General features: G+C 39.3%; 1 protein-coding gene, 1 non-coding gene and 1 pseudogene across 7 annotated transcripts in view; 2 read left to right on the top strand and 1 right to left on the bottom strand.

The window, feature by feature from the left end:
- The window catches only part of Arid4b (AT-rich interaction domain 4B), a 118,478-nt gene that overhangs the window by 81,536 nt on the left and 23,152 nt on the right, over nt 1-13,790 (bottom strand). The window lies entirely within an intron of this gene.
- Nucleotides 8,162-8,279, top strand: LOC132649410 (small nucleolar RNA SNORD22). Its single transcript, XR_009587843.1, has one exon. It is a non-coding gene; the product is annotated as a small nucleolar RNA SNORD22 (small nucleolar RNA).
- On the top strand, nt 9,480-10,288 carry LOC110558136 (ribosome biogenesis protein NSA2 homolog; annotated as a pseudogene).

The following is a 13,790-nucleotide window of genomic DNA, read 5'->3' as shown; positions in this document are numbered from 1 at the left end:
GAGTAGTACCTCCACACCACAAAGGAAATTAAACCACTAAATTACCATCCCTTTGTTTAGCAAACAAAACCGTTTTCGAGTTGCTAAGGCAACAGCTATTTCACAGTTACCCCGTGTTGCTTAAACAACTGTTTTTCTAGTCAATCTACCAAATGTCCTAACTGGCACCACCCCCCTGCCAAAAAAAAAAAATCAGTTCATCATGGGAACATTAACAAAAGCAATTTGAAAATTCATTAACGGTGGCTGAGCCCCTTCTAAGTGTCAGGGTAGCCACCTAAGTGCACAAAGAAACCAACAGTGATCTCTAATGTGCCTCCCAGCTATAGTTTACAACATGAAGTGTTAGAACAACAGCTAACTCAACTTTTGAAATGGCGAGGTAACACTGACACTGCCTAAAAATCATTTAGTTTTTAAGATCAATCCTTTAAAACACAGAACATTCTACATGACATTTTACTACGGTAGCTTCTTAGGGGAAAAGAAGGGAGGCATTTAAATTGGTTACAGCGGTGATGCAACTATGAGACTCAAAAAACAAGAATATTAAATTTGATGCTAAAACACAGTAAATATACATATAAAATGGTAACAAATCTGCAAAAAACAACCTATTTGTATATGACAATCCCAAAGTGACTTTAAAACAATGGAGAGTGTTCCAGCAGGCATATAATCCATCTGTATGGCATAGGTGTAGTACTAAAGAACAAAGTTTAAATAAGATAGACAATTATTCTAGAAAACATACATAAGAAATAAAACTATACAATCTAACTTTAAATCTCCTCTGGCCATGTCCACGCTCTTTTGTGGTACAAAGAACATGAGCTAATAAGGGTAAAATATAGGAAGGTCCAGGGAGGTACAAACAAATGCCGAGTATACAAGGCTGTGAAAAGAGTGACACACAAAGACACATACAGGCTGTACAGGTGAAGACAGGGATGCAGCTGAGTAAGCCTAGGAGGTAAGCAGCACAGCTAGAAAATTTGCTATGCTGAAGACAGTCAAGATTTACAGAAGAAAGAAGGAAGCAAAAGTACTGGCAGTTTAGAGGTTTGGATTCACAGTGTATAGTAAGTATATAAACAAAGGGAAATATATTCACACTCGTGGAAAAATGTGTGTTTGTGTGTTTGTGTGTGTGTGTGTGTTCATACATTACATTTTATTTCCTAACTGTTTACCAAGAAAGCCTAGGAACAAGTAACACAGCAGAGAGGAACCTAATATAGCCACTTTTGGGGGTGGGGGGATTGTTGACAAGGTTTCTCTGTGTAGCCTTGGCTGTCCCGGACTGGCTCTGGAGACCAGGCTGGCCTTGAACTCACAGAGATACTCCTGCCTCTGCCTTCCCAAGTGATGCGATTACAGGAGTGTGCCACTGTGCTGGGCTTAAACATCCATTTCTAAAGCATGTACTCTCTTAAAGGGAACTAGGAATCCTTAGAGCCAGAGCTGGTTTCAATGTTGGGCAGAAGTACAGCAAGAATCTGAAACATTTTGTAGTAGAAAGAAAATGCTCAGTGAATGATGAAGACATCTCAACGGGAATCACAAGCAGCAGCCAGAAGGGCTCATATAAGCCAAATGACGCAAACTCGAAGCAGAAAAGTAGAGAATGGTAAATAGTACATGCCTACCACTTGGAGAAGAGAGGCAAGAAAATCAGGAGGTCAAGATCAGTCTCAAACTTATAGCAAGTTTAAAACCAGGCCAAGCTAGATGAGATTTTATATCACATAAATATTAGTTGTTCAACATATTTTTAGGGATATATGTCAAGCCAATCAACTTAAGGTCTGCATATCCCATTGTAAAACATTTACATCTATTTTAAAATAAAATGATGTTACTAGACATTCAATAAAAAGGAATTTATGAGGTATGAAGATGGCTTAGTCATTAGATGTATGTTGGATACAAATGAGAACCTGAGTTTGGATTCCCACAAACAAACAAGAAAGTGAGCATCTGCAATGTGTATATGTGACAGGATGTGTGTGAATATGTGAGTGTATAAGTGTGTGTGACTGTGTTGTTTGTATATATATGTGTGCTTTTGTGTGTGGATGTGTGTAAACACACACACATTTTTGTGAGTAGTCATGTGAGTGTGTGTTACAGAGGCAGAGGCAGGTAGATCCAGCTCATGGAACATCCAGTCCAGCCAATAAATGATCCCTAGGTTCAGTGAGAGATCCTGTCTCAAAAAATAAGGTGTGGGAGTGCAGATGAGGGCAGTAAAATGGCTCAGCAGATAAAAACCTTACTGTGCAAGTCTGACAATCTGAGCTAAAACTCCAGATCCTATTGTGAAAGACCTCAACCAACTCTTGAAAGCTTTCCTCTGATTTCCATCCACACAAACCCTCAACATGCCCTGGAATCCACCTGTCCATACTTACACGAATGAATAAACAGATTTAAGACGCAGGAAAGCAAAGTGCTCATCCATTCAGTACAGTATTAATAATGTGACTGGAACAACGGCACAGGTGGGTGATGCAGAAGTATGTAAAAATGCTCAGGGGGAGGTCTGAGTAGCAGAAGCTGGGACACTCCTGGACTCCATTCAATTCCCAATGATGGTAATGTGATGCACTGGGAAGAAGAATATCCTTCCTGCCAAGCCTGGGGCTACTAATGTGAGAAATAGTCAGCCCAAGCTTAAGATTTCCTTTCTACAGAATACAGTTCCTTCAACTTCTGAAGAACATGAAATATGAGGGGAATTGGGGGCAAGTTCTAGATAGAAAGATTCTGAAGAGAAAGACAACCTACACTCCTAGGTAGAAATGGTCCAGAAAAGAAAATGGATGATTAGGAGAGCTGGCAGAGCCTGGACAGGACAGTAATACTGCTGATTTCCTCCTCTGGTGCAGAGCACACTGTAGATGAGTGCTCCTTCAGGTGAAAAAGAAATGAGACATGGAGCTAGCAAGGCTTGATGCCAATTGGCAGATTAGAGGAAGGAAGCACATGACCTTTAGGACTATAAGTATGACAGTATTTGAAAGCATATAGCATTATTAGGCACTCTAGGTTCTCTACCTGCCATTCTGGGCTCTTCCTCCACCCCTTAAACTTGGTATTCCATTTTTAAATTTCTTTTAATTATTATTTTTAAAAACTTCATTTCCCTACTGGAGGCAGTGGCAAAACCTGTAATCCTAGCACTTGGGGAAGCAGAAGGAGCTGGATCTCTGTAAGTTCAAGGCCAGCCTGGTCTACAAAGTGAATCCAGGACAGCCAATGCTACACAGAGAAACTGTCTCAAAAACAAAACAAACAAAAAACACCTTTCCCAAAACACGAAAATCTTTTTTTGATGCTACCTACTTACATATAACATTCACCTGAAACTTAAGCTATTTTAAGGGAAGAGAATCACAATTATTTCTAAATAAATCTATTAGCCAGAGGGCTAAGTTCATATTCACAGACGTTAAGTAGTATCTGCACATTTTTCTTTTCTTAGCCTTGCCTGTCCTGGACTCACTTTGCTGACCAGGCTGCCCTTGAACTCACAGAGATCCACCTGCCTCTGTTTCCCCAAGCCCTAGGATTACAGCACCACGGCCAGCATCTGCACATTATCGAAAATAAATAACTCAAAACATTGTAACTGGACATTTCATCAGCACAGCAGAGCAACAAACACTGTCACTGTGTGCATGTGAAATGTCCCATGGGCTCATGTCTCAACACCTGGTTTCCAGCTACTGACAGTTTTCTAAGTCTGTAGAACCTTTAGCAATTGGAGTTCACCGAATTGGTCAATGGGATTGGTCTTCAGGTTTTAGGTCCTGGCCCTACTTCCTGTTGGCTGCTTCTTACTGTGGACAAAATACAACCATCTGCCTCAAGCTCCTATCCTCAGACCTTGCCTGCCTAGAGGGACCACACCTTCTTATGCCCTGAGCCAAAGTAAACCCTCCCTTCTTTGAGTTGCTGTTGTCAGGTGTTCAGTTACAGCAATGAGAAAACTAAGACAAATGTTTGGAGCAGGGCAGGCATGGCAGTTTATACCTTTAATCCTACAAGGAGACTCTCTGTGAATGAAGCCTGTCTGGTCTACACAGCAAGTTCCAAACCAGTCAAGTCTACACAGTGAGACCTTGTCTCAGAAGGAAAATAAGAGAAGGGAGGAGGATAGGAGGGAGGGAGAAGGAAGAAAGAAAAGACAAGACAAAAAACAAACACACTGAACAGGCTTTCTTAAATGTCCACTGTAGTTAAGACATTGGAGGTGTAGCTAAGACATTGGAGGTGTAGCTCACCTAAGTCCAACCCCAGCAACAACAAAAGACATTCTCCCAAGTGTTCCCAATCAAAGGAACTTTCTCCTATAACACAAATGTGGTCAATTCACTTTGCCCTCAGAAAAAAATCAATCTTATTTGTTATCTTGCAGCAAAATCAAAACTTTATTAAAACACAAAATGTTCTGCTTGTAAGTATCATCACTCAGATCATAGTCATGTGCTCAAACCCATGAGGCCCTATATTTAATACCCAGCACCACCAAATGTTTCTGGGTCCCAGGGAATAATTTAATATAGGTTTCCCTGTATCAGTTAGCAGAATCAAGACAATTCCTCACAGACAGGCTTAGAGGGTTGCCTCTAAAGTGTCAAGTAGGCAATACTAACCAGAGACCAGAGCTGCATTACTTACCGTGTGTCCCAGCATACATCTTGTACATATGACCTTCTTGCTTTGCTTTTGGTGGTGCTGGGTACTGAACACAGGGTTTGATCATATAACTTTGCTCCCAGGTCCTTCACTCTGTATTTCAGTGATTCGCACCTATCCTGGAGAGCAGTGGTTCTCAACTTTCCTAATGCTACAACCCTTTAAGATAGTTCCTCATGTTGGAGTGACCCCCAACCATAAGATTATTTCATTGCTACTTTATAACTATAATTCTGCTACTGTTATGAATCTTAATGTACATATCTGATTGCAGAAAATCTGATATGTGACCCATCTGGGGGTCAAAATGCACAGGTTGAGAACCACTGCTCTAGAAAGAGCTGCCTGCAGAAGAAAGAGCATCTTATTTACCTCACTATTGCAATAGCACCTACACAAAGAAGAAAGTCGGGAAATACTTGCTATACAAAGACCTGAGACAGAGGGAGATCCTGTCTTAATAACAACAAAACAAAACAGAACAAATGACCAGAGTAATTATTAGGTTAAGACATGAAAAAATACTTGTACTTGGGGGCACCTTGCACTAGGAGATGAAAGCATAAACTCTGGAGTTCTGGGCTCAAGCTCACATCTGTAACCTCACTGGAACAAGCGACACAGCCTCATCTAATGTCACAGTTCTAAGGTGGGATGATGAAAGGAAAGCTATATGTTAATACCGAACAACATTATTTAAATATAAATTATATTAAATACATAATTAAGTTGAGATCTATTACACAAAAATCACATGTAAACGCTGGGCATGGTGATTCATGCCTTTAATCCCAAGTTTTGGGAAGCAGAAACAGGTAGATTTGTGAGTTTGAATCCACCATGGTCTACATAGTTTGTTCCAGGCTAGCCAGAGCTAAATAGGAAGACCCTGTGTTTAAAAATAATAATAATAATAATAATAATAATAAAGGTGCATGTACTTGCTGAGCCATCTCACCAGCCCAACGTGACAATTCTGTACACTATATACAATATATACAGTAAAAAGGTCTATAGAACTAAACTTCAAACTACCAATATCTATGAAATTCAAATAGAATTTATTTAACATGATAAATGTTATTCTGCTAAAACTTTACACTCACAATAAAAAACATGATACATAGAGGCTACTTCAGACTAGATTGCTTGGGATTTTTAATACACCAGAGTCCAGCCTCATATTATTTCCTCCACTCAAAAGGCTGCAGAGCCTTTGCCACATGGCTCAGCGTTGCATCACTACACATGAACAGGCCATTTACTACGAACCTCATCTCTGTTCTTTCATCAAACCCATAAGATGTGAGTTTTGCCAGGCCATTTACTACGAACCTCATCTCTGTTCTTTCATCAAACCCATAAGATGTGAGTATTGCCAACTCTGACTGTAAAACATAAAAATACAACTGCAGAAACCTAAAAAAATAATACTGTTATCTAGACATTGAGATAAGAAAATATTTACTTTAAATCTTTTTAAAGTAATCTTTTTAGCTCTGTCAAGTGAATGGCAGGAACTCAAAATAAAACAGCTAAGAAAATGTATACTCCTTCTGTTTTGTTTTGTTTTTTTTTTGGGGGGGGGGAGCAGAGACTCATGTAGTTCAAGCTTGCTTCAAACCTTCAATGTAGGTAATCACAGACATGCACCACTACACCCAACTTAAGTGTTTATCTTCTGTGTCTTTGAATACAATGTTATTTACCTGGTTTACACAATAAAGTAATTTCTAGAGAATTTGCAGGCTAAACTGAAGAGCTATCTGAGAAGTCTAGTTTGCTATAGCTGTACAGAGGTAACAGAATGTAGAAGCATGTGGTTATAGCTCTGAAATGCCTCTGCTTACATATGACACAGCTTATTACTGACACCCTGATTCTCAATGTCTTCATCTTTACAGACAGGGTAACGATGCATGTGTGAAGAGAACCACTGGCTAACTCTTCTGTAAAGTCACAGGCAGGGATAATGCAAGAACAGTGAGTGCCACCCTGACACCAACTAAGTTCATGAGCAAATAAACCCATTAGCCAAATTAGGACTACAATGTCCCTGGATAAGTGCAAAGGAAAAAAAAATGCACTTTTAAATTTCTATTTGATGATTTAAATGGGGTAGGTAGGTAGGTAAGATTTCTAAAGGGGTTGTCAAAACCTCCAGAGGGGAGAAGGAATCTCAAGTTTAAAATCTCAAAATTGTTGACCTTTTAAAGGATTATACTAACAATGTCATCCAAGAAATTAAATAAGCTCCTAGTCTATTAAACCAACAACTGCTCTGTTTTCCAATGAATTAAATACTAAATAACTTAACTAAACAATGGAAACCACAGTGTGAGTCTGACTATAAAACCAAGGTAGACACTTGGAAAAAGAGCAATTGTGAAGAATGAAAAATACATGGTCTTTGCGGTCTGTGCGGGCTCAACCAGTTTCACACTCTATGACTGGGCAGAACTTTGTAACAACCATCACAGTTTCATGTCCTGTAATGGGTTACAGGTCTGCGGCACACAGTGGTCAGTGATGTCAAAAACAACAGAACCAGAGCTGCACTGCTTGATGTTTGTCCCTATTCTCTGTGTTTTAGGTATGCTGTGGCTGTCTTCTCACTGGCTTTTGAATTTCTCACTCCACTCAAGTATTCCTACTTTCTTAGCACTAGATCACACCGATGATGAGTCACTAGATGTCATTGTCATGTCCAAACCAATGTCAAATTTTGGCAACTGAGTACTCATTCCCACTGCACACTCTATAAACAAACACCAAGGCATCATCAGCAATGGCAAACACTGAGGGCCACGCTACATGCCCAAGTTTACAACAGACATTTTAGCACACTTGATCTTGCCTATTTCCACTGCTCTAAAGAATAAACACTCATCTTCAGGTATTCTAGTAGGACAGTTATTCTTATATTCTTATACTGTACATCATTAGACCTGCAATTAAAAAAAAAAATAGGAGCTGGAGTGAGGCTGGTTTACTGACAATCACGAGCAGGGCCCAGGGGGTTCCATCCCCAGAATCAAAGAAAAAGCTTTGCATTAATAAGATGAATTACCAGGTGGCTTATCTGATCACACGTAGGTAAGACTATTTTCAGGATTTCATTAGCAAACCTGCCTCCTAATGGTCTGGCCACCAGTTAAGCTCTGCCTCCCTAGGACTTCATCCCTCTGAGGAATGAAAACATTCCTGGGGCATCATTTCCATGCGCACACCCGGCTAAAGAGAATGCGAAGGAAGCCTTGCATATTCTGAGGTGTGCTTTGACAACCTATTTTCTCAAAAAAATAATATAAAATAAAATAAAACCTCTGGACTACAATGACAAGTTCCAGTTCCAGATGATCTGAGGATTCACTAAGCACACACACACAAAATAAAAACAAAACCCATAACTTTTAAAAAACAGATTCAAAAATAAACTTTACTTATAATACTCCTTTCCCAGTAAAGAATCATTCATGTGTTTTGCTTTCTTTTCAAGCCCTCGTGGTACACTTGCTGGCGCTGACTGAGGCAAAAGATGAAAATCCTGTTCCAGGAGGAAATGCCTTAGTGACCATCACAGTTTCTAAACACAAGAAGGGGAAAAATCGTCACTAAAAAAAAGCACAGGCGGCTGAGGTCCAGAGAAAAAACAGGATGCATGTAAATGGAGGCCAAGAGCTAGCATATACCACACAGGAATTCATATGCTTTCTTCTCCAACCTAGTTGCTAAGTCTGCTTTATAGTCACTTTCATTTTTCCAATAAAGCTGTTTTTTTTTTTTTTTAGCCTTTAAAATGTGAATTAATTCATCTCTTAGTATTTCTTGGGCTGGTAATAAGCATTTGTAATCACATCCACCTTGAATAAAAAAAATATTACACACACTACACAAAACACAGGATGATGGTTTAACTGCTTATTCACTTTCAAAAGATTGAATTAGGTATTCCGTGTTCTGAGATTTCGCAGGATGTGTAACTCTTAATGATGTGAGTCTGTGATTACAGACCACAAAGTGGTACCCAGAGAAGGCTATCTAGAACAACAGTATCAGCATTACCTAGAAATTTATTCAAAGTACAAATTCTCTGCTCTATTCCATGCCTTGATTTAAAAATTGAAGAAAAGAACTAACCATTATTGCTTTAACAAGCCCTCTAGAGAATTCCAATGCATGTCACACATAAAGAACACCAGATCCAAAGGTTATCTCACGGTCTTAAATTGGTTCTCAGCAACAGAATTCCCATTTGGTTTCTTGAGCCATGTACTATATGGCAGCACAAAATGAATGGAATAGACTAATGCAAGTGGTCTGGTAAATCACAGAAACTGCAAACGCTCAAAAGATGCCAGCATGGCAATAATAACAAGTGTGACAACTAGGGCTGGAGAGATGGCTCCGTAGTTAAAAAGCACTTGTTCTTTTACAGAACGAACATGGCAGCTCACAACCATCTATAATTCCACTGCCAGAAAGCTCAAAACGCTCTTCTGACATCCAATGGAACCTAGCACCCACTTATGCACACAGGCAAAATACTCATACACCCAAAGCAGAAATAATTTTTTTTTTCTAAATCGTAACATCCACATAGCATGCAACAAGGCAATAAAAGAAAATTCACAAGTTAGGTATGGTAGCACTTGCCTACAATCCTAGTTCTCTGAAGGCAGAAGCAGATGATCTCTTAAGAGTTCCAGGCTGCCAGAAGTTAAGAGGTTTTTGGCACGCAGGAGGTTGCAGACAGCTGCTCTGCGGCAGTCATCATGCCACAAAATGAATATATTGAATTACACCATAAACGATATAGATATCGTTTGCATTGCCATGAGAAAAAAAGAGAAAGAAAGAAAGCTGGGAGGTCTATGAATGTTTAAAGAAGGTAAAAAAAAAAAAAAGATTGGCTTGAAAGCTAAGCTCTACCATAAGCAGCACCATGCCGAGAAAATACAAATTAAAAAAAAAAAAAACGACTATCAAGGTGCATGAAAAGAGAAACACCAAACAGAAGAATAATGGAAAGACTACTCGGGGAGCAGAACCTGCCTACCTGCTGGACAGAGGGACAGTCGAGAGTAAAAGTGCTTTCCAACAGGAATAAGCCAGAATGGAAAGAGAAAGCGGGAAAATGGGAAGTCCCTCTAGCCAAAGTCTGTGCCCAAGGAGAAACAGAAATATTGAAAGTTACTCAAACAGGAAAGAGAAAAAAGAAGGCGTGGAAGAGGATGGTTACTAAAGTCTGCTTTGTTGGTAATGGTTTTACAAGAAAACCACCTAAATATGAAAGGTTCATCAGGCCAATGGGCCTGCATTTCAAAAAAGCCCACATCACACATCCTGAGCTGAAAGCTATTTTTTGCCTGCCAATACCTGGTGTGAAAAAGAATCCATCATTCCCATTATATACATATATATATATATATATATATATAAATCACCAAAGGTGGTTATTGAATTGAGTATGAACAAGTTGGGCCTTGTGACACAAGGAGGCAAGGTCATTTGGGGAAAGTATGCCCAAGTTACCAACAATCCTGAAAATGATGGGTGCATAAATGTGGTTTTGGTGGTTTGACAGTGACTTCATACAAGTCACTCCAATCACTACCAAAGACTACACACCAGGGAAACTTCATCGCTGTGATCCTTCTGAACCAGCAAGCAGCCATCAGGAAGTATTTATTAAGTTGTAAAGAAAAATTATATATATAAAAAAACCTCAACTACAAAAGCGAAAGCTCCTAAGTATATTACAGAAAAGTTGGGTTTGTTTTTTTTTTAAGGTAAGTGCTTCAAAAAGATTAAAACAAGCAAACAGAAATTCAAACAAAATTATCATCACAGGCAAGGAGAGCTAGTCTTTCTCTCCGTAAGGAAAAGAGTGAGGCTGCTCTACTTTAGACCTGCTTACAGAGCTGGCCTTAGCTGGCACTCGGTAGCTTACAGGAAGCTGGGTTTCTGAAGAGCCTGCACCATCAACTGATAAGAAAAGCTCACTGTGCCTGAGCAACAAAATGCCTAAGCTCAGCACCTGCTTTAGGTTCCCAGCGTCTGGAACTACACAGTTACATGTCAGGCATGGTGTATCTGTGTGACAGTCACAAGCCCTGCAGGTAGCACTAACTGCCTTCCTCAGTTTGGAACACTTCTCTTGCACTATCACAGTTTCTGGCTGGAGTTATGTGTGCTGTGACTCCACTGGGAGAAACTTGCACCTAGTTTCTCCTAAACTTCACCCCATGCGCTTTTTCCTTTCACTGACTCCGCTTTCCATCTTTCTGTTGTAATAAGGCATGCAGAGTTGTAAAAACAATTATCACACATAGGCCTGTGTGTTCTCCCAGCAAATTACCAAACTGCAGAGCGGTGCTGGAACTTTCCATTATATTTTCTTACTTATATTATCCATGAGGAAAAACACTGCCAATACCATTAAATCTGCCATGTTAATGTTACTCTTACTTGATCCATTAATAAAAAATTTTATTATTATTTTATTCCCATTATCTTATTTTGCAACATATCCAGTAAATCTAAATTCAATCACATGCAAAATCCTTAGCCAGGCAAATGCAGGGCAAACTTACAAGCCATTGGGGGAAATTGGTATGCTGTAACCAACGGAGGAATACTTTCTAGGCAGTACCAAACAAGAGAAGACTGAGCACTAAAACCTGGCTACCTGGAAAACATAAAACTCTAAGACATTGGGAATATATCTCAAAGAGAGTCATCCTCTCCCACAACTCCAAGTTACAAGTAACTTCTGTTATTTTATATAGTAAGACATAGTGACAGAAATGCAAGGCTTCAAATGAAGCCCTACATTATGTCAGACTCTAGCTCCCAAGTGTTAGACTGCCACCAGGATAATTCTCAACAGGTCAATCTTATTAAGCAGGCTGCCAGGGAAGGCAAGTGAGAACAGCTTACTCCACCATGCTCTGACTCTCTTGTGAGGGACACTGAAGAAACTCAGGGAGTATGGCAAATTCACTTTGTGGGGGGAAAAAACCTACTCTTCATACCACTCAAAAGATTGAGGAAATGTTGGAAAACTAAAACAAAAATATATGAATTAAATCAAATTAACAGTGATGGAATACTTTTTTTTCAGCCTTAAAATAACCTTTAAAACTTTCTTATTTATGTAAATATTAGGCTAGGAAAAAAAAAATTTTTTTTTCTTTCTTGAAACCGAGTCTCACTATATAGCTCTGGCTGTCCTGAAACTTACTCTGTAGACCAGACTGGCCTCAATCTCGGAGATGTGCCTGCCTCTGCCTCCCAAGGGCTGAGGTTAAAGGTATGCACCACTACACCAGCTTAGGCAAAAGATATTTATAATTTATAAAAATATGATATGAAATAAGACAATGAAATACTAGAATAGTTTTGACATACTGGGATTAAACTAACCCAAAGGAGAGGGGCTGCTAATACAGCTCTGTGGGTAAAGTACTTGGTGCACAACATAAAGACCTGATTTTGAATCCTCAGCACCTATGTCAAAAGCCAAGCATAGTATCATGTGCCTGTAAACTTCCGGACTTGGGGGAATTGAGGGCACAAATGGATTTCTGGAGCCCAGTAGCCAACCAATCAAGTCCAGTCAAAGACTGCCTTAAAACAGTAAGATGAAAAAACACCCGAAATGAACCTATGGCTTTAATACACATCTACACCACACACATGCATACACACAGCAATCAACCATGTAATGATGCCTAACAACGCCTGCTGATAGGATCTAGCTAACCTAGTATTTATTGGTCTGTCTTTAGCACTATGATATTGTATAAACTGTTTTAGCTCTGTCTTTACTTGCTTATAGTCTCAAAAACTGAAGTTTTAGTCTCTCTAATAAACCAAGATTTTTTTTTTTCTTTTACTGCACTTATTGCATGGGGGGTGGGAGAACTCATGGGGATCATAGGACAACTGGTGGGATTTGGTTTTCCTTCCACCATGTGGGTCCTGCAGATTGAACTCAAGGTTATCAAGCTTTCTACTAAGCACCTTTACTCACAGTGCCATCACCACAGCCCAAACCCACGATCTTACTTTTACTTATAACTGCACTGTGTTTTAGCCCTCAAGCAGTGCTAACTATCTGTAACTCAGAGAAGTTAAATAATAGTCTTTTGCTACAGTCTACTCAAGGGCTCTTAATAGACTAGGGGATTATAGTCGTATGAATTTAGTCAATGAAATAACTTTGTATAAATGTTCCAAACTTTGGAAACTTAAGTAGATACTACAGACAATTAATGAAAATTATTATAGAGGGATTTTTTTTGTTTGGTTGGTTGGTTGGTTTTGGTTGTGTATGTGTGTTTTGTTTTGAGACAGGATTTTTCTGTGTAGCCCTGGCTGTCCTGGAACTCATTTTGTAGACCAGGCTAACCTCAAAACTCACCTGTCTTTGAGTTCAAGAATTAAATGTATGAGCCACCATGACCAGCTATAAATAGAGGGAATTTTAGTCTAAAACCACAAAGCTTTTTCTGTGAGTCCCTAAAGCTACAGCCAGATGATTAAAACTATGTGTGCAGTAAAGCCTGTGTTTTCAACATACCACCAAAGCTTTTTAAAACTCCTATTACACCATGGTTTTTCATACAAGCTATCCAATGAAAGGTAAAAAAAAAAAAAAAAAAAAAAAAAAACAACACATTTTTAAACCAGCTAAAGTTGGTGATGTAATCCTAGCATTTGGAAGGCAGAGGCAGGATCCTGTTTTCAAAGCCAGCCAGTATACATAATAAGATCCTGTCTCAGATATAGATGAATAGATGGATGATAGACTGACAGACAGACAGACAGATAGGAAAAGGAGCTGGAGAGATGACTTAACAGTGAAGAGCATGTACTACTCTTGCAAACATCCTGAGTTCAGTTCTCAGCACCCACATTAGTTGGTTTACAACTTCCTTCACTTCAACTACAGGAGATCCAACAACATCTTCTGGCCTCCTGGAGGCAGGGTACTCAAAAACTCACTCTGGCACATACATAGATACATTACTAAAAAATTTAAAAGCAGTAAGAGGGCAGCAGTGCTGACCCATGTTATT

The sequence above is a fragment of the Meriones unguiculatus genome, chromosome 19 (genome assembly GCF_030254825.1).
Source record: "Meriones unguiculatus strain TT.TT164.6M chromosome 19, Bangor_MerUng_6.1, whole genome shotgun sequence".
In the NCBI taxonomy this organism is placed as follows: domain Eukaryota; kingdom Metazoa; phylum Chordata; class Mammalia; order Rodentia; family Muridae; genus Meriones; species Meriones unguiculatus.
Note: the sequence above shows the minus strand (reverse complement) of the source record. Positions and strands in the feature narration are given on the sequence as shown.